Genomic DNA, 22,198 nt, shown 5'->3' on the forward strand with positions numbered 1-22,198 from the left:
TCTAGGAGGTTCTGATTTGGATGCATTGGAGAGGCCCAATGGGTTGTCTGGAGACAGTTCTGCCTCGGTGTCATCAGATGATCCTAATGCATTGAAAGAGCTGTCTGATGTTACTCCAACTATGCCTCTCATCAGTGAAACACTCACCACCTCCAGGGCATTGTAGTGACTTTTGGAATAAAACCTTCAACAATAACTGGGCTGTGAGTATTGTGTTCATGAGTGGGAGCCAGGACCAATAAACTGATGGACACAGTACAGGTATTCTTTGATAGAATTCTGTTGGTGGGTAGTTCATCTTTCTGATGGTGTACAACTTGTTGTGGAAGGGATGAGTTGTTGGACTCTCTTTAATGAATCAGAGTCACAGGAGAGGAAATACACAGGGTTCTTAGAAGCTTCAGAGAGCCAATTCAAAGTGCTGGTTATCACCTTTTAAGCCCTAAATGGTTTCAGACCTTGGTACCTCATGGGTCTCTTTCTGCCTGAGCCTGTCTGAACTTTACATTAATCACCAGAGTTCCTCTGTGTTTGGTCTCTGAAGTTAAGTGAGTGGTGGCAGGCTAGGACTTGATCAGCTTAGATGCCCTAGATGCAAAATGCCCCTAGGGAAGAATGATGGACACCAAAATCGATGTCTTTTTCAGAACCAGGTATAGAGTTAATTCCTTGCTCAGCCTTCCAGTATGATATGTCAGATAGTTTTAATAGAGATTGTTTCATTGGTTATATCAGCAGTGATGTGTGGGCATGGGCAGCTGCACAGAAGTGGCACCCCCTCCTGGGCCACTATGTTCACAGAGACACGGATGGGGTGGGGCAAGGCAGCTGCAAGCTGGGGGGACTCTGAGTTGTTGTTTGTGGCATCCTGTGCATGTGCGCACACCTGCATGTACTAACACCACCCTGGGTTTTTTTTGCCCCACCCCATCCTCATCCTGGTGAACACAGTGCAGCCATCACTGGGAAGGCGCAGCCGCTGCTACAGTATGTCCCTGGCCAACTGCTGCTGAATTCTTCTGGATTCTATCCTTGCTGTGTTTCCAGTGTTAATTGTGGATTTCAGTTGTTGAACATTATTTGTTAAGTGCTGAGTATGGAGTGTGTTTGCTATTTTATTGTGTTGATATGCAGTTTTTAAGATTAGATTTTGAAATTGGAGGGCAGCATATTATAGATTTAGAGTAAAGCCTATAAATTAATAATTTATAGGATTGTGATTATTTGGGGTGGGAAGTGAGAAATATAAGCTGCAGAGGAATTCCTGGGCAACTTGGCGAACCTAGGGCCATTGGGGAACAATAGAGGCCCACTGAGGGTCATTGCCAATGCAAAAGAACTCCTTATCCCTGCCCTGAGGTGTGAACAGAGGCAGGGGTTTGAAGGGTTACCAAGGTAATGGGGTGTGTTTTTGAGCAAGGGTTTATGGGGAGGAGGAGGATGAAGAAGAAAGTTGAGATCCATCTTGAGCAGAGGACCGAAGGTTGCCTGAACTGCTGTGGACTATGCTATAAGATTTGGACTCCATCTATGCAGACTGAAGGTGCAAATAAGTGAATAAACCATATTTATTAAAGCACAACAGTCTCCGCTGTGTCTTCCATTCTCCAAAGGGACACAGACCCTGTGTGGGTGCCTGGGACCCCATGGGCTCTCACCACCCCTCAGCAGAGAGGGGCAGGCACCTGGCTTTAGTAACAATATAGATATCCTAAACATTGGAATCATATGCTTATTAGCTTTCCTCTGGAATGAAGTGTTCCTGTTTCTCTACAAAGAAATGAGGACAATAAGCTATTTCACATTTCCACTAGAGTGTGCTTAATTAGGAGGGGAGAGGGGAGACGCTTTCTGGGGAGCACTATAAGTCAGGCAGAAGGTGCTTATCACTGTGTGTATATGTGTGCGCCTTCAGACAGGAAGTGATCTTTGCTTTTGCCATTTCTGTAGTGAAATCCCAAAGATTTGCAGGGCACAGCCCCCTTAAATGGAAATCCTTCCCCAGAAGGCTCGCCTGGTACCAGCCTTGATGTTTCTGCAGCACTAGGCAAATTTTTGTTTACTAGTCTACTGTCTTATAGCTGATCTATGTTTGCTTGTGTGGCTTATGTTGGATTTCTCTGATTTTGCAATCTCATATTGCAATATATTGTTCTTTTACTGAGTTTTATTGTCTTTGTTATTATTCTTTTAATAGTGCAATCTGGTAAATTGGGACTGTGTAGTTCACGTTATTGACTGTTCCTCCATACATGAATTTCCTGCATATAGAACACTAGCAGGACAATGAGAACTAGGAGCAAACGTCCCTGACATGCTAGCTTTTTATGTGCAGGAAATGATGTATGGGGGAGCACTGTGTCATGGGGCATGCCTCCACAACTGTCTGCTGATAAGGTGTAGCTTAGATACAGTGTTACACCCCACCTCAAATGAGAAAGTACAGTGGTACCTTGGGTTACATACGCTTCAGGTTACATACACTTCAGGTTACAGACTCTGCTAACCCAGAAATAGTGCTTCAGGTTAAGAACTTTGCTTCAGGATGAGAACAGAAATCGTGCTCCGGCGGCACGGCAGCAGCAGGAGGCCCCATTAGCTAAAGTGGTGCTTCAGGTTAAGAACAGTTTCAGGTTAAGTACAGACCTCCGGAACGAATTAAGTACTTAACCCGAGGTACCACTGTAGTCTGCAATTCACATAAGGATGTTCCTTGATTTCATGGAATATTTAGCATCCACTTGTGGATTTCTTTGATATTTTAGAAGAGAAAAATATTAATAGTAAGTCGCTTTGGATTGCTTAGGCAAGATAAAGCAAATTACAAATAATAATAATAATAATAATAATAATAATAATAATATTGAAGTCATCATAGAACATGAAGATATAAATCAAGTTGTAAAGACTTCAAAAACAATGGCCAATACCATTTTTAGCCCAGAGTTATTGTTAGGAATAAAATAGGTATAGAGAATCAAAATGAGGTCTCTACATCATATAACGTGAATGTGATTCTTAAAGGTTTGTGATGTCTGGTACTGTTAGATGGATATTGGCAGGTATTGTCTACACATTGGGAATGATGTATTTTTCCAGCCACAGTAAGTGCCATCATTCACATGCCAGACCTGTGCTTAACACTGTGCCAATTTCTCCCTGATAAACCCTGACAGTACATTGTTCCCTTGTCAAGGGGCATTATCCTACCAATTCAGCAAAAAAAAAATTTTTTTCCTTCATTTGGACAGTACATCTTACAGACATTCCCTTCTTCTATTGATTTGTTTTCTCCTACCCCTTTCTCCTTCTTTTGTTTTCTTATCATAGCTTCAGGTTATTAAGTGCAAAGTATTGATGGGAATGGATGGGTTTTGGTCGATGGAGAGCTAATGCATCCCTAATCCGGCCATTGTTACAGAGTTGTGCTTTACTCTGGGTTCCTGATGGGGGGGAAAGGTGCAAAGCTGTTGATCCTCGTTTTATTTGTCACAAACCCATCCATCAATCAACCACAGGCATGTCTGCATGCTGAATGACATGTGGGTCTCAGCTGAAAAAACTCGATAACAGTGTATTGTCAGGTTGCTCACTATTTTTCCCCGATAAGAAATACATTTGACTGAAATAGATAAGCATGGGACTACTAAAGACTTGGAGAGAGGGAGAGAGAGAGAGAGAGAGAGAGAGAGAGAGAGAGAGAGAGAGATACATGGCAACAGAGGCTATAGATCTTGTGTGTGTTAATGATACTTATGAGTAAATAAAATATGAGAAAGCATTCTACATACAACATGCCTTAGGTCTGTGATGTGCTCAGAGAATGGGTTATGTGAGTGTTAAAATAATCATATTTCATAGCTTGCTGCCTAGGCTTAAGCAACAGCCAAATTTATCCTCTTCAGATACATGTGTAAGTGTGCTCAAATACATCTAAGAATATAGAAGAAGACTTTTGAAAAGCAACACTAGCAAAGGAATTTACCCACTTTAAAAAATAAGAATGGTTCCCTAAATCATTTTAAACACTAATTCTTGCTTGCTTGTTTATGTAGAGCTAATAGATTTATGCGCAACAGTGTCGACATGTGTTCTGCTATTATTCCTTTCACTCTCATTGCTAGTTTTTTTGTCATTAAAAGCACTGGGAAAAATAATCTTATAGAAATACACGCACATACCATTTTTTCCTCATTGTGTGTAGATAGTTGCCCTTGGATATACTTTTACAGAAAAACACTTGATTGGTGTAATTTTAGCAACCAATATTTTGGCCCTAAAAGTGAACATTGCAAACTGGGAAGATGACCTAGAAATTCATTGGCAATGGTAACTGGCCTGCAATCCTTCTTCAGAGACACTAAGATGAACATGTTGTAGCCCCAAGAACTAGCGCACTTTGTAAGTAAGCCATTTTCCTCTCTCTCTCTGCTTAGTGACTAGGGGCTAGAAAACTACAAAAATCAATGTGGGAGTGCTTTAGATTTGTTTGGTAAATTACATGTGCTTGGCTGCTCTATTGTATCTGGCCCATATTCCATACTATATATTTTTAGATGGAACGGCTACATAATGCATAGACTCACTATTGATTTTTATAGATTTAACAGCATTTGAATTGGACCCAATGAGAAAGCAAGGAGTTACTTAAGAAAAGCGGCGTGTTGAACCTGGGGACGTGCCCATTAATGCTGGTAAATGTTTGTGTCTTGAGAGGCTGTAATTCCAATGTGTATTTAAAAAAAAAAAATTGCACAGGCAAAATCTAACCTAACAAAAGAAATCAGAAATTCAAGTATTTTGTGCAAGGTTTGCTGAAGAAAATACTGTTTCCTTCTTATTCATTTGAATGGCTTTAAACATATGCACTTTGAAAACTACTCCATGGATAGCACAGAGGCTGGGCAGAAAGAGGATGGAAAAGGTAATAATACATCAATAAGGACATATTAAAATCAGCCAGGGTTTAACCCTGCTTTTATTTTAACTAATTAGCTATGTTATTAATTAATACTTAATTGATATTAACAGTTTAAAGAATAGGCAAAAAATATTCTGGCTGCTGGAAAAAAAATCCCAACTAGTGCTTGGTAAGTCCAATATAATCCAAGAAGTGCAAAAGGAATGCTTGAGCAGAAAGAAGTGACCTGTCTTCATCTCAGTGTGAGTTGTCAGGGTCAGGATACCAATCTTATATTATCAGCCCTGGCTGCTAATTTGTTTCTGGGTCCAGTTCAAGGGGTTCTGGTTTTCATCTTTAAATCCATATTTATCTTGGGTGCAGTCTATCCGAGCAGCTTGACCACTCCCTAAGATCTGTTGGGGAGTCTCTTCTTCATGTCTCTGTGGTGGCCAAGGCAAAGCTAATTAGCAGGTGTGAGAAAGCCTCCTCGGTGGCCACGTCATTCTAAACTATGGGATATCCTACCTTGAGATGTCCATTCAGCTCCCTCTCTCCCTGTCTTCCTCACCCAGCTGAGACATTCTGAAAGATTAAAAGAAACTGCTGCTTGCGGAAGGTGCTGCTTGCGGTGACGGTTGTGGGTAATATGGCGCCCCGCGCATGGCCAAAATTTGACACACACACCCCACAAGCCCTTGCGTTGCCTTCCCGAAGCTGGGTAAGACAGGCATGGGGCTTTGGGAAGGAGGCGTGAGGCTCTGACAGGGTCCCAGAGCCCTCCCACCTCCTTCCCAAAGCTAGAAAGTGCCAATAAGGCTTTGGGAAGGAGGAAGGAGGACTCTAGGAACCTGTAGAGCCTTGCAGCTCCTTCCCAAAACCTGACACCTCACTTATCTGGCTGTGAGAAGGCTCCGCCCCTCCAGCTCAGCACCCCCAGTTCATGTGCACAGCTTGTGCAGCCCATGATCCACCCCCGGTGATTGTTACTTTAGAAGTATCCCTGCCCATGAAACAAACCATGTACAGTGGTACCTCGGGTTGCAGACGCTTCAGGTTACAGATGCTTCAGGTTACAGACTCTGCTAACCTAGAAATAGTACCTCAGGTTAAGAACTTTGCTTCAGGATGAGAACAGAAATTGCATGGTGGCGGCATGGCGGCAGCGGGAGGCCCCATTAGCTAAAGTGGTACCTCAGGTTAAGAACAGTTTCAGGTTAAGAACGGACCTCCAGAATGAATTAAGTTCTTAACCCAAGGTACCACTGTATAGTGAAAGCAGAGGTGGGAAGTGAAACATAGAGAAATGAAAACACCAACATGTTTTAATATAATAGCATCTTACGTTGAATATACGGTATCTCTTGTGACCATTTTACTTGCATTGCTGAATGCGTTTTAAAATATTTGTCGATACTTCTCTTGAATTTTCCATGTCTTTTTCTGAAGGCCTTTAAGGGTCAGTTATGTACTTTCTTCTGGAAAAGTATATTATTTACAATAATGATACATTTAGGGGGGGGAAAAATAACACTCCGATTTCAGACCCTATGTTGAAGTGCCTGTACAAAGCAGTACCCAAGAAATACTTTAGTGATTATTTTCGCATCCAAGAGTAGTTTATTACTACACTTTGAAAACATTTCTATGAAACATTTCAATATTAAAGTAATCACAGATTTAAAAGACTGCCACGCAGAGAACATAGCATGCTTGTCAATCAGTCATTTTAGTACAACACAATATCTTCTACACTTCACCAAATAGAATCCAAGTTACATTTTAATTTGTACCTAATAATAGGCTGTTTTTGGTTTCAGAAGCAGCAATAATTTAACTCAAGAAATATGAGCCGTTTCACATGCCATGTACTTGTAATCTGTGCGGAAACTGAGGGGAAATGCAAATTCTAAATCTGATGGGTTTCTCAAACTCTAATCAATGAATGTGAATTTGATGAAATGGCATTGGCTATAAAGAAGCTTTGGTTTCTGGTGGCAATACAGCAGTTTGGGATTTGAGAATTAGGTTTCATAGCCAGAGTATCCTAGATGGTCACATGTAATGGGCAAGAATAAATTTAAACTTCTAAGTGGAAATTATGAGGTCCAATTCTTCATTTGCCATATTCGGATTCATTTTTAAATGTCACTTCATAATATAAACTCAGTGTCTGATGTCTAAGAATGCTTATATTAGTACTTTGGTCAGCTGAGAGAGAACTAACTACAGAAAGCACATACTGATTTCTCTCACATCTCTTTTCTTTTTACTTTAACAATGATTTTCTGTCCAAGAACTAAAATGCTGAAGAACCCATCCCACCAATCTATTTTACTCTCTTTCTAGGGATTTGAAAACATATATCTCAAGTGCTGTAATAAATTTATCTGCCTGGATGATAGAGCCCACTTTAACAGAATAGTCAAGAGGCGGATTTAGGGCAGTGGTACAGCCACACTGGGCACACAGCCAAGGAGAGCACCTTCTCAAAGCCTGGTAAGTACTTGCCTGGTTTGGAGAAGGAGGCATGAGGGATCTGACAGGGTCCTAGCTTCTTCCTTCCTTCTTCCCAACATCGGGTAAGTGCTTATTGGTCTGCAAGCGTTTACTGGGCTCTAGGACCCTGCCATGGAGTTTTAGTTAAAGCTATGGTTTGCCCAGTAGTGATGTATGGAAGTGAGAGCTGGACCATAAAGAAGGCTGATCACCAAAGAATTGATGCTTTTGAATTATGGTCTGGAGGAGACTCTTGAGAGTACCATGGACTGCAAGAAGATCAAACCTATCCGTTCTGAAGGAAATCAGCCCTGAGTGCTCACTGGAAGGACAGATTCTGAAGCTGAGGCTCCAAGACTTTGGCCACCTCATGAGAAGAGAAGACTCCCTGGAAAAGACCCTGATGTTGGGAAAGATGGAGGGCACAAGGAGAAGGGGATGACAGAGGACGAGATGGTTGGACAGTGTTCTCAAAGCTACGAACATGAGTTTGACCAAACTGCGGGAGGCAGTGGAAGACAGGAGTGCCTGGCGTGCTCTGGTCCATGGGGTCACGAAGAGTCGGACATGACTAAATGACTAAACAACAACAATAACAAGGACCGTGCCAGAGCCTCACGCCTCCTTCCCAAAGCCTGGCTTAAGCCGGCACTGTGAGAATGGGGGGTGGGCATCAAGTGTTGACCTTGCACAGGGCAGCAAATTACTAAGGTCTTCCCCGGTAGGCATAGGGAAGCAGTAGATGTGACTCAGGATGGGGTTATACAATCGGAAGCCCCAGTTTCTTTATGGTACTTACTGAAATCTATTTAGGGCCAGTGGCGGACTTTGAGCTCTCAGATTTCAGCAGCACCCTGTGCATCGCTAAAATTCCCCCCCCCCCCCAGACTCTTGCGCTCCATTATAGAGCATTATTGTGGCACCCCCTGCAGCATAGTGCCCAGTGCAACCGCACCGGTCACACTACCCTAAAACCACCTCTGTTAGGGCAATAGGTAACAGACAGTGAAGAGAGCACCCTGTTTGGCTGTCTGCCTTTTCTTACTTTGCATTTCTTCTCATCTCATACCGGCTGTCCTGTTGGAACCTGGGGGGTAAATCTCCCAGGTTCTAACAGGACAGTTTAGGCTAGTTTCTACACACAGTTTCACAGCCCTCTCTGTCCTAACCTCCTGACAAGCAAGAGCCAATGATCACTGTTCAGTGATACATTCCAGCTTGATAAAAGCACTCAGTGTGCAAAGCAGATCCAGTGAGAGATATGGTCTGGAGAGACTCCCAAGGGCCAGATAGAGAAGCCTGGAGGCCACATTCAGCCCACAGTCCTCAGATTCCTGACCACAGACCTACATGTCTGCTGTCATCTCTCACGTGGATCTGAGGCCTCCAAGGTCTGAGCTGATGCAGACTGCTGCACAATAGCAATATGTATACCATCTCTCCTAACACGTTGATACAACCCTTTTTAGAGGGTCAGAACTTTTGGAAGCTTTCATGAGAACTAATTTGTCATTCCCCTCTCTCGTGACACATAGAAGAGACTTGTGTAACATATTGGCTATTAGGACTTGGATTCTTAAAATGGGGAGTGTGGGAAGGTGGATGAGAAAATAATTACAACTGCATTTCTTTGGCAGTAAATGTGCTGCGCGCTCTGGAGTTCATCTCTTAACTATGTATCATTATCCACTGAGGTCTCCCTGGCTTTCTGTGTGCCCAACACTGAATCCATTTCTTTCATCTGTTAGAAAGTGGCTATATTGTGTAGTAAAACTTATCCTTTTGTGAGGCTACAGAAAACATTCCTAAGCTCTATGGCCGCCACCCTCTTAAGTAAATAGCTGCAGCTCTGTTCTTTGCAACTGCCATGGCACCTATCAAAAGTCAGTCCAAGTGGTGGATGTCTAGTGGCTGTCCAGGAACACTTGAGAGGTTAAAGACTTTGAGAACTGAGAAAGCAACTTGAAAAATGTAAATGAAAGCAAGACAGCTAGTTCATTGTCTTTCTTTCTTTCTTTCTTTCTTTCTTTCTTTCTTTCTTTCTTTCTTTCTTTCTTTCTTTCTCTCTCTCTTTCTCTCTTTCTCTCTTTCTCTCTTTCTCCCCCTTTCTTCCTTCCTTTCCTCCCTCCTCTTTTTTTTTAAAAAAAGAGCAAAGTGCTTTGTGATTTCTCTGTGAAATGGGTGCCATGTGGAATCTTGTTACAAATATATAGTTCCAAGGGGAGAAAAATTGACTTAAAGCACATTGTGAGAGCTGCTTATTGAAGCATCAAGGACCTATGGTTCAGAGTGTCGTAAGATACAGTTTTTCCTGCTGGCATTGCTGGGAATAAACAGACACAAGACACTCACGCGTAAAGTTGCATGCACTGCTTGTCATTACCCATGAGGCATGCTGTGAAAAATAGAGTAATCATCTCACCAGTTCTAGTGGGTGAATTGCTCGGCTATAATTGTGCGGTATGTCTCATCTTCTACTTGCTGAGCAAGGAGAGTGTCTCCTCTACATGGTAGAGGCTCCTGTTTCCCTAAATGAAGCTCATGGGTTGAATGAAGTTTTCCCCCCTCACCAGGCTAACTTTTTTGTTGGTTCCTTTTCTTCATTGCTGGGTCCTAGGGAAATAATCTGTTTGCACATACTCAGCGAATTAACTCGTAATTGGAAATGAGCTAGGGTCATTTCTTCCTCCAGGGCAATATAATGGACCCTCCCTTGCATACCTCTCAAGGTTTGACAGAGGAAAATAATTACTTCTCAAAAAAATAACACAGTGGTGCCTCGCAAGACGAAAATAATCCGTACCGCGAGTCTCTTCGTCTAGCGGTTTTTTCGTCTTGCGAAGCATCCCTATTAGCGGCTTAGCGGCTTAGCGCTATTAGTGGCTTAGCGGCTTAGAAAAAGGGGGGAAAGGGAAAAAACTCACAAGACTCGCAAGACGTTTTCGTCTTGCGAAGCAAGCCCATAGGGAAATTCGTCTTGCGAAGCGCCTCGAAAAACGGAAAACCCTTTCGTCTAGCGGGTTTTTCGTCTTGCGAGGCATTCGTCTTGCGGGGCACCACTGCATTTTCAAATTATGAATATTCAGTAGAAACTACTACTGTTATAATTCCCACTTCCTGCATACAACAAACTGGATAATACCAGCCAGGGCCAGCTGGCCCATGAAGTAGGGTGAGGTAGCCGCCTTGGGCAGTGGATCTGGACCCCCTAGGAGGCGCAGCAGATCCACCTGTTGCTTCCTCTGCTGTTGTCCTCTGCCAGTGTGGTGTAGTGGTTAAGAGCGGTAGTCTCGTAATCTGGGGAACCGGGTTCGCGTCTCTGCTCCTCCACATGCAGCTGCTGGGGGACCTTGGGCCAGTCACACTTCTTTGAAGTCTCTCAGCCCCACTCACCTCACAGAGTGTTTGTTGTGGGGGAGGAAGAAGGGAAAGGAGATTGTTGGCCGCTTTGAGACTCCTAAAGGGAGTGAAAGGCGGGATATCAAATCCAAACTCTTCTTCTTCTTCTTCTTCTTCTTCATCCTCATCCTCCACCACCTGCTCCTCTCATCCCAATGCTGATCTTCACTTTCTCTTTTCATTCTGAGGCTGATCTTCACTCTCCACTTTCTTCTTCACTCCCTGCTTTAATTCTGATGCTGATTTTCACTCCCCATTAAAAAAGAACTGTAGAGACACATACTGTATTTGCAAGTATGGCATTTGGCTGAATTGTGATGTACCTACTGCATTGCTTGTTCACTTTGTTTTTAATTGTATTTTCATGTCTTTTAGAGCCTGTCTTGTGCAGGCACTGTGTTCTGAAAGGCAGGTTTTACAAATAAAAATCTTCTAAATAAATAAAATCATGCTTTGATTGGCTGGTGGAAGTGGAAATGCTTTATCTGAACCCTAGGGTTGGCCCTACCATTCGTAGAGTGAGACAGCTGTCTCAGGCAGCAGGTGCTGAAGGGTATTGTTTAGGGACCGCTTTGTGAGTCCCACTTGTCCTGCCCTACATTCTCTGTTGTTGTCCTTAGGTGTAGTGAAGAGAACTGGTGACTGGGGGCGGCCGCCGAGACCATATAACACCGGTCTTGAAAGACCTACATTGGCTCCCAGTACGTTTCCGAGCACAGTTCAAAGTGTTGGTGCTGACCTTTAAAGCCCTAAATGGCCTTGGTCCAGTATACCTGAAGGAGCGTCTCCACCCCCATCGTTCTGCCCGGACGCTGAGGTCCAGCGCCAAGGGCCTTCTGGCAGTTCCCTCATTGCGAGAAGCAAAGCTACAGGGAACCAGGCAGAGGGCCTTCTTGGTAGTGGCGCCCGCCCTGTGGAACGCCCTTCCAGCAGATGTCAAAGCGATCAACAACTACCTGACATTCAGAAGACATCTTAAGGCAGCCCTGTTCAGGGAAGTTTTTAACGTGTGATTTTACTGTATTTTTGGTTTCTATGGAAGCCGCCCAGAGTGGCTAGGGAGGCCCAGCCAGATGGGCGGGGTATAAATAATAAATTATTATTATTATTATTATTATTATTATTATTATTATTATTATTATTGTTATCTGTTGGACTAATCTAAGAAAGTTCCACATTGGAATACTGGCAGGTCTCCATATGCAGACACTTCATTTGATTGCTCATAAGTTGATTATTCAATATAGTGATTTATAGCTGAATGTGAGAGCCAATTCCAGGGGTGGAGCTTGATAATATAGAATTCTGTGTGAGGTCAAAATTTGGCACCACCGCCCAGCTATTGCGCTGCCTTTTCAAAGCCAACTAAGGAAGGCTCTGGACTTTGGGAAGAAGGCATGAGGCTCTGGCAGCATCCTAGAGCCCTTCCATCTCCTTTTCAAAGCTGAGCAAGTGCTAACTTGGCTTTGGGAAAGAGGTGGGAAAACACCCCTTAGACCCTGAACCCCGTGCAAGGGAACTGGTCACACTGCCCTAAATCCACCTCTGCCAACTCTATGGAAGAGCCTTATGTTGGAGGGGATGGGTGTTGAAACAAAAGTTCTACTTGTGATGTTTGATCCATGAGTGAACCATATTTCTGGATGGAACTCTTCTCACCAAGAGCATTGCACCAGACTCATGATAATTTGATTGCACATTCTGTATTTGGAGAATATTAGCATATTTAGTTATTTTCACAAATATGGAAATTGGCATGTCAACCCAAGAGACTCTGATGCAAATTAAAACAGAACAGTGCTAGGTTAAAATATGGCTGAGGGGTTGTCCTATTTTAGTTTGCATTTTGAAGCTCTTCAGTGGTTTTTAAAAATCTGGGTTCCAATAAATCCTTAGGTTCTTTGGAAGTTACAGATTGTAAACTTACTCACATTTCTTCTGGTTGTGTGTGACTTTTGCCTCAAGAAGCTGTTGTAAGGTCTGTCACAGTCGTATATAAAGTAATTCCATATTTTGCACCATGATTATAACATTGTCTATATCACTCAGGACCCCCCTCAACAGCCCCAAATTCTATTCTATTCTATTCTATTCTTTTCTTTTCTTTTCTTTTCTTTTCTTTTCTGGAAGTGCTTGGAATTGAAGTGATTCTGAAGGGTAGTATTTTGAACTGGAAACACCCAAAGGGAATATTTTTATTTTATTTATTTATTCAAATTGTATACTGCTCTTCAGCCATAGACCTCAGGGCAGTTCACAGCATAAAAATACAAGATAAAACACAAAATAAATAATAAAAACAAAACAGTAATGAATTTTGTTAGTTTTGTTGAGCTTTCTGTCAATGAAATTGGTCAGAATCCACTGTTGGCATCTAATTTAGAAAAGAATTTGGACTTGCCTTCTCAACTGGCATGGGATACGGTTCTCTTCTATATTTCAATTGGGAATAATCAACACAGATCCATACTTTCCCACCTCTTACCAGTAATAACCATTGGACCGCACCAATCTGTGGGATCACCAACAGGTTCAGTGACCTCCATTTCCACTTCTTCCAGCTTTTTAAAGAGTGAAATTGGCACTTGTCTGGAAACAAATATGGAAAAAATAATGGAATTTGGTTTCAGATTAATTTTATTTGAAGTTCCTATCCAGCCCAGACCCTGGAAGAGTGTGGGATAGTCTGTGTGTGGGTTGACTGCTGACAATGTTTAATGCCATTTATCCCAGCCATTTAAGCAACACCAGGCCCTCACATGCTCTGAGTCTTAACAGGCATTGATCTCACATAAATAACTTTTCTTTCTTCACCATTACAATGCATAGTTGCTTTGAACCTTTCCACTGTTGCAGAGTGTTTCTCTCATTGTTGCTTTAGGTTTTTATCTGACTCTAGAAGGCTCTATCTTGAATGTAGTCTAAATAGTCAGTGAGATAACTGTGACATCAACTCCAGCGTCTAGCTTACATTCAACTGGGTACCCATCCACATTTGTTTGTGCTGCCACACTCTCATTTTAACTACTGGATTGTCTGCCAATTATTCCAGAAAGTAGTTATTAAAGAAGTTTTTAATCTGTGATATTTTAGTGTATTTCTGGTTTTTATGGAAGCCGCTCAGAGTGGCTGGGGAAACCCAGCCAGATGGGCGGGGTACAAAAAATAAATTATTATTATATTATTATTATTATTGTTGTACTGTTACACCTGCAAAGCATGCTCTTGTAAAATGTCTCATTTACATGCAGTTGTAGCAAACAGAACCTTCTGGTGGACAATTTTCCATTCTGGGTTTTTCTGTTTCACCACTGTAATTTTCCCTCCCTGTTTTTTGGTATGCCTGCTAAAATTCGCCGTACCTCCCATTAGCAGCATATGTGGTGGGCCATGGAGCTGCCCTTCTGACACTGGCATCACTGCTGCTTACCTGCACAGAGCTGGGGCAGGGCAGGTTGGTGGTGAGGTTAAGGGCACTGGTGGAACCAATCCAGCACTCCTAATACAGCCCCAGCCTTGCTACTGCCTTGTCCCACCCCAGCCTGATAAGCAGCAGTGACACTGGTGTTGAGAGGGTGGGTCTTCCCCACCACACATGCTGCTATTAATACCTCTGAAACTCTTTGTTGTGGCTTTTCCTTCAGCGTATGAACACTATCTACCTGCTGCCATTGCTGCCATGGAGGTCTAATTGTTGCTTCCTAACTCTCTCATGGTGCCTCACAGTAGTGACTAGAGAAGGGAGAGAGATTTGATTCAGTTCTCATTTAAAGTTGAATCTATCAAATCTGCACTTTCGGAAACAACATGAAAAGTGGAACATAGCAATCTGTTGAAATTCTCACTTACCTGAAATTTTCAATGCAGTTCTCCAACCAAACCAAGTTTATAAATATATGGGGAAAGTGTGCATAAAAATGAATATATTAACTTTTCTGCCTCTGCGAGCAAGCGGGACACGGGGAGGAGAGCGAAGTGCCTCCATAATGACTGACTGGGAGACAGTCTCTGCTGTGGCAGAGACCCCTGATGTCAAGTTGTTTGGGAAATGGGGCACAGATGATGTGCAGATCAGTGACATCTCCTTGGAGGATTACATTGGAGTGAAGGAGAAATATGCCAAGTATTTGCCACACAATGCTGGGCGCTATGCTGCCAAGCGCTTCTGCAAAGCCCAGTGTCCTATTATTGAGCGCCTCACTAACTCAATGATAATGCACGGACGCAACAATGGCAGGAAGCTCATGACTGTGCATCATCAAACATGCCTTTGAGATCATCCATCTGCTCACAGGAGGGAACCCCCTTCAAGTCCTGGTGAATGCCATTATCAACAGTGACTCTCATGAAGACTCTACCCGTATTGGTTGAGCTGGCACAGTGAGGAGACAAGCTGTTGATGTGTCACCTTTGTATTGTGTCAATCAGGCTATCTGGTTGCTCTGCACTGGGGCTCATGAAGCTCGTGAAGCTGCCTTCTGCAACATAAAGACCATAGCTGAGTGCCTAGCAGATGAGCTGATCAATGCAGCTAAGGGTTCCTCCACCAAGAAGAAGGAAGAGTTGGAGCATGTGGCCAAGTCCAACCATTAAGAGCTGCTGCTGCTGGATATCCAAAGCAAATAAATTCTCATTTTCAAAATAAAATAAAATAAAATAAAAATATGAATATATTAGTGAAAATAACCTGCAAAAATGGGTTCATTAGTCTATATCAGTGGTTTCCAATTAGGGGTCCAGGGATCCCTGGGGATAGGCAGAACACACCTAGGGAGTCTGTGGCCCCATCCCTTCCCCCTCCAAATTATTTTTTTGTCATTTTTGCATGGTAATATCACAAATTTTGGAGGGATGCAGGTGGTGGTGTGGGTTAAACCTCAGAGCCTAGGGCTTGCTGATCAGAAGGTCGGTGGTTTGAATCCCTGCGACGGGGTGAACTCCTGTTGCTCGGTCCCTGCTCCTGCCAACCTAGCAGTTCGAAAGCACGTCAAAGTGCAAGTAGATAAATTGGTACCGCTCCGGCGGGAAGGTAAACGGCATTTCTGTGTGCTGCTCTGGTTCGCCAGAAGCGGCTTAGTCATGCTGGCCACATGACCCGGAAGCTGTACACCGGCTCCCTCGGCCAATAAAGCAAGATGAGCGCCGCAACCCCAGAGTCGGCCACGACTGGACCTAATGGACATGGGTCCTTTACCTTTACCTTTATCACAAATTTTATGGTCTGTTTTAGTGCTGTGTGATTTTTCAATATATTGGTCAAAATTGGTTTTGCAATCACACCACGATAGTGATTTTGACCTGGCAGTATGCAGCAATATATCACTTCTCGGCAAGGGAGAACAGGGCAGCCAATTTCATGGCACTGCCAATATTGCATGATAATTTCAGCCGATAATCTGAGCTGCCTTCCCTCATGCTGAGCAAGACCAGGGCAGCCAATAATGCTGCAGTTTCCCCTCACGCTGAGGGAAAACAGGGCAGTCCGATTGTGAGGTGCTGCCTTCCCCTCACGCTGATGGAGAACAAGACAGCTGATCGCCCTCACTTCAAGGCCTGTGGCGTTACCTTCCCCAGGCACTGAGACAGAACAGCTTTTCTCAGTTAGAAGGAAAGCAGCCACAGTGGATGTGCGCCTTTCTGGCTGCCCCACTGATGCACCCCCAACCCCTTCCACTCAAACCATGTGGTGGAGGTGACTCTGCTTTCTCTCCTCCCCCCACCCATCCGATTTCTGTGACAGCTCCTTCCCTCATCCCCACACCTGATCCCTAATTTCAGACATTGTGATATATCAGAATATCACAATATTTAGCTGCTGATATATCACAATGTTGAAAACCAGATGTCACTCAGCCATACTCTGTTTTTTAGTATCCCTAAAATCCTTTGTTTATTAGGGGCTACACCACATTTTATTCAAAAAAATTGCTTTGCAGAGGTAACTAGCACAGAGTTATCAAAATTTTCAAAAGTAGGGGGTCCATGGCTTGGCTTTTGAGAAATCGGGGGTCCTCAGTAATAGCTAATTGGAAACCACTGGTCTGCATATAAAAATGTGTTTATTGGAAGAAATTTGCATTAAATGCTGCAGAATTTTTATGAAGATTTAAAGTAAACAGCAGCAACAATTTTCTCCAGAAATATGGAGAATGGAATTTAAGATTGGGGAAATGAGCAACTGATGTTTGTTTTCTCCTGCTCTTGAGGGTAGGACTCGAGGCAATGGCTTCAAGTTATAAGAAAGGAGATTCTGATTAAACATTTGGAAAAACTTTCTGACAGTAGGAGCTGTTCGGCAGTGGAACAGACTCCCACAAGAGGTGGTGGACGCTCCTTCCTTGGAGGTTTTTAAACAGAGGTTGGATGGCCATCTGTCATGGATGCTTTAGCTGAGATTCCTGCAATGCAGGAGGTTGGACTAGATGACCCTTGGGTCCCTTCCACCTCTATGATTCTATGATGAACTGAAGTTGGCAGATCCTTCCATCCCTGGGAGACTTCTTTTCCTAGGTGAGTTTCCCACCTAATTGTAGTTGTTCAGACATCTCTGGCCCCCACAAACGTTCTGTCCCTAAACATCTTGTCATGAAAGCTCAACTGCATACTATAGAGTTAATAAAATAATCCATGAGTTCATTTTCTCTTTGCAAGTGTGAGTTTCCCCTTCGTAAATCACTTTATATGTCAGAGTGAAATCTTCTTCAATACTATTATTCCCTATATAATATTTCTTTAATTCTTCCTCACTGAGCTGGAATGATAACAGGATATCATCTGACTCACTCTCCATTAGATAAATCATTGTGTTAATCTGCTCCTCTTCTGGTTTGCTGTTTAACTCCTCCTGAAGGCACAGGTTCATAGTTAGGGCATGCTGCTGGACTCAGTCGTGAGCATGGATGCTCAGGTTTCTGTGGTGGCCAGGAGAGCATTTGCACAGTTAAAGCTAGTGTGCCGGCTGTCCATCCCTTCTGATGTCTGATTTGGCCACAGTGACGCACGACAACCTGTTGGAATTACTTTAGTGTGCTCTGTGTGGGCCCTGCCACACAGTGCTCAGAAACTTCAACTGGCTCAAAGAGCTGTAGCCACATCGCTGACCGGGACTGGTTATAGGTATCATACAACTCCCTTATTAGCTGCACTGTTTCTGGGCTCAATTCAAAGTGCTGGTTATGACCAATAAAGCCCTACATGGCTTAGGTCCAAGCTATCTGAAATACAGTGGTGCCTCGCAAGACGAAAAGAATCCATTCCATGATTCTCTTCGTCTAGCGGTTTTTTCGTCTTGCAAAGCAAGCCCATTGATGGCTTAGCGGATTAGCGCTATTAGCGGTTTAGCGGCTTTTAGCGGCTTTTAGCGGCTTATCGGCTTAGCGGATAAGCGGCTTAGCGGCTTAGAAAAAGGGGAAAAAAGGGGGGGGACCGCAGGAACTCGCAAGACATTTTTGCCTTGCGAAGCAAGCCCATAGGAAATTCGTTTTGCGAAGCACCTCCAAAATGGAAAACTCTTTCGTCTAGCGAGTTTTCCGTCTTGCGAGGCATTCGTCTTGCGGGGCACCACTGTATGGCATTCCCTCATATGAACCTGGCCGGGTTTTGAAGTTTTCAATGGAGGCCCTTCATTCAGTCCTGCCCACCCGCACAAGCATGCTTGGTGGGGACATGGAAGAGGGCCTACTTGGTGGCTTCTGCCAGATTGTGTCCCTGCTTGGTGGCTTCTGCCAACACCTTCCCTGGAGAAGCTGGTCTAGCTCCTTCCTTGTTGTCCTTCCACCTGCAGCTGACAACCTTCTTATTCCAACAGGCTTATAATGCAAGGGGTGTTGCCATGCTGTTTTTATTGTAATTATTTGTATGTTTTAAACAGATTTTATATGTGTATGTAGTTTTAATTATATTAATGTTTAATTGTCCCCCCCCCATGTTTTTAGCAATTCTTTTTTTATCTGTATGCCACCTTGATTCCTGTCAGGGAAAAAGGTGGGGTATAAATAAATATATCATCATCATCATCATATCTAAAGCTATTCAGAACCCCTCAAATCTGTACCTCCATTTGGGCTAGTCACTGGGGGTTGTAAATACAAATAACTGAGCAGACTGGGCTACCATTGTCTCCCTGCCTAAAGCATAGGGCTGTTCTTAGTAGACTGAAGTATCTCTTGGTTCTTTCACTCATTCTTTCATTGTGGGTGTGTGGAATCTACAACACTGTTACCATGTGTTACCAGGGGTCCTTGATCAAGTAACAGTACATTCTTGTTGTTGTTGTTTAGTTGTTTAGTTGTGTCTGACTCTTTGTGACCCCATGGACCAGAGCACGCCAGGCACTCCTGTCTTCCACTGCCTCCCACAGTTTGGTCAAACTCATGCTGGTAGCTTCGAGAACATTGTCCAACCATCTCGTCCTCTGTCGTCCCCTTCTCTTTGTGCCCTCCATCTTTCACCATCAGGGTCTATTCCAAGGAGTATTCTCTTCTCATGAGGTGGCCAAAGTATTGGAGCCTCAGCTTCATGATCTGTCCTTCCAGTGAGCACTCAGGGCTGATTTCCTTCAGAATGGATAGGTTTGATCTTCTTGTAGTCCATGGGACTCTCAAGAGTCTCCTCCAGCACCATAATTCAAAAGCATCAATTCTTCGATGATCACGCTTCTTTATGGTCCAGCTCTCACTTCCATACATCACTACTGGGAAAACCACTGCCTTGCCGTGGCAAAGGGGCTTGAATAACTCAGAGAAGCTATGAACTATGCCGAGCAGGGCACCCAAGATGGACAGGTCATAGTGGAGAGTTTTGACCAAACGTGATCCACCTGGAGCAGGAACCGGCAAGCCACTCCAGTATCCCTGCCAAGAAAACTCCATGGACAAAGACAACAGGCATATAAAAGTACATTCTTAGCTCTTCCTTATTCTCCTTCCAAGCTCCATCCCACCCTCTGAACCAAGAAGTTCCATGCCATTCTGCATGTCATGCTAGCCAAGCTGTTGTAGTATAATGGCTATCAGTGTGAAGACTGGAATGCTTCACTTCAAGTTTCACCTCAGACTGGGGCATGCTACTGGGTGACTTTAGCAAGCAACTGCTTCTAAAACACACCCTTGCAATATAAGGGTAATGATGTTGGCCTACCTTTGGGTAGTTTCATACATTATGCAGCAGTAAAGTCCAAGTTTGCTCTTGAGTATACACTTGACAGCTGTAGCCAGGAGTCCTCGTCATGTTCACCAATATGATATACCAGAGGATATATCTTCAGCTGAACCTTTAGAACATCTCAGGTACACTTACAGAAAGGTAATGAGTAAAGTGGCTTTGTAGGTTGTTGTAAAGATAATTACGATAGCATCTGGCCAATAGTTTGAGCTTTAAAAACCTATATAAATACTATTATTATTGCTACTAATGCATTAAAAGCCCTTTGTCCTTTCCTCCTCCTTCCATGATTCTTCCTCTTCTGTTTCCCACTTTTCTCTCTTTCAACTCTTCTGAGCTTCCCATAGCTTTATAGTTGCTCCTTCAGTTTAATGTTTGTGCCTTTATTAGTCTACTGAAACTTTCAGGCTTCTAGCCTTGTCCCAACTTGTGTTTAGATTGTAGGCTAATCTAAAACAAATTTCATAAATTATTTTTTCCCTTAATATTGTAGAAACAAAACCAATGATTGAGTCAGCATATTATGTATCTGCCCTTAACGGGACAAATTAGTGGAGAAGAGGCTAAGAAATCACCAGCAAAGTATTATTTTAGGTGTAGGTAAGGCCCCCTATGTTTTAAATGGCCTTGACAAAACTAAAAATGGGAAGGCATAAATCTCAAGGAAGCAAATAAGAGGAATGAGTGCCTAATTGCTGTACATTCTGTTCAGCTGACATACAGATATCAGGACAAACATTGCTAAGAGCATCCTGACAGCAATGACAAAACAATGCAATTGAAAAAGACAAACTAAAGGCTTGTTGCTTTTAATAGAAGCAGCAGTAGAATGAATGCATTTATGTAAGATATGTTAGTGGTGGTTTTTTTGAAGAGGTTGTTCCATAGGTTCTGAAGCATGGTAGTTGGAATGCGTCATCCACACATACATGAGAACCATGCAACTCCCGTTAATTTTAGTGGAACTTGCACACCAAGTGGTTTATGCCCTGGACTCCAGTGCCCACTTCTCCAAAAGAAGCAAGCCCATTAAGGGACAAACTTTCTGTTATGTGCAAACAGATGCATTTAAATTACAACAGCTGATTCTTCTAGTGAAAAACAGAATCAAGAGGTGGCCATTTTCAGTGGCAAAGTGGTGGGGTGCTTAACCCTTGCCTTTTCCCACCTTCACTTTTCTTCTAGTTCTCTTTTGAAAATTGCTCTCCTCTCCTGAAGCTGCTTTTCTCTATCAAAAGCAGCTGCCAAGGTTTAAAATACACATCTTTATTCGAACATGTCATTTGGCCCTAAGTATTCCCCCTGTTTGACTGCTTGAGGAAGAATGAGCAAGGGACTATCACACTTCTGTAGATAACAGAAGTCTGTTTTTTTCTCTCTTTGAAATTCTCAATGTATTCACTATAAGAGTACTCTCTGTTAACATTATCAAATAAATGTATTTTGATTTTGTGCAAAAGTAGCCTAGTATGTCTGTCCAAAGCTCAAAATATCTTTCTCACAAATTGCTTTTTTTAAAAAGGAAAGAGTTGGCAAAATACAGAAATTCCCCTTTATTCCTTATTTCTAAGGAAATAATATTGATGCAGCTGGTCCCTGAGTGCCTACTAGCAGCTGGTGAATTCAACAATCTCTTCTCCAAGATTGTGCACTGTCAGTCAGAGCTCTAGGGCCTACCTCCTTCTTGTTGCCTTCTTGTTGCTTTCCAATGTCACCTCCTTAGTCTTCTCAAGACAAGAGTTCTAACGGTTCAACTTTCATAGAATTGTAGAGTTGGGAGGAATCCCAAAGATCATCTAGTCCAACCCCCTGTAATGCAGGAATCTCAGCTTGCATACGTGAATGTTGACCAACCTCTGTTTAAAAACCTCCAAGGTAGGAAAGTCCTGAAGGAGTCCATTCGTCTGTTGAACAGTTCTTACTGTCAGAAAGTTATTCCTTATGTTTAGTTGGAATCTCCTTTCTTGTAACTTGAATCTATTGGGTTGGGTCCTTAGCCTGCAGAGCAGGAGAAAAAAAGCTAATTTCATCCTTCCATGTGACAGCCCTTTAGATATTTGAAGATGTCTGTGATAAAGAACAAAGACATGGAGGAACTAGCTACAAAATTCAAACATGAAAAAAGGGAAATGTGTCAAATACCAGTCTAATCCATATGTTCCGCCCCCTCCCCCCCAAAAATAAACCAAATTTTCATATCACACTTCTGAAAACAAGTTAAGAAACTTACTCACCTGT

The 22,198-nt window shown here is 43.0% G+C and overlaps 1 protein-coding gene and 1 pseudogene across 8 annotated transcripts in view; both read left to right on the forward strand.

Moving 5' to 3' along the window:
• LOC309342306 (uncharacterized protein) overlaps window positions 1-22,198 on the forward strand; it is a 477,018-nt gene that overhangs the window by 323,627 nt on the left and 131,193 nt on the right. The gene's annotated exons all lie outside the window — the stretch shown is intronic.
• Window positions 14,711-15,444, forward strand: LOC309342004 (small ribosomal subunit protein uS7 pseudogene; annotated as a pseudogene). Its single transcript has one exon. The product of its transcript is annotated as a small ribosomal subunit protein uS7 pseudogene (transcript).

The sequence above is a fragment of the Podarcis erhardii genome (assembly GCF_964252035.2).
Source record: "Podarcis erhardii genome assembly, chromosome: 5".
Lineage (NCBI taxonomy): Eukaryota > Metazoa > Chordata > Lepidosauria > Squamata > Lacertidae > Podarcis > Podarcis erhardii.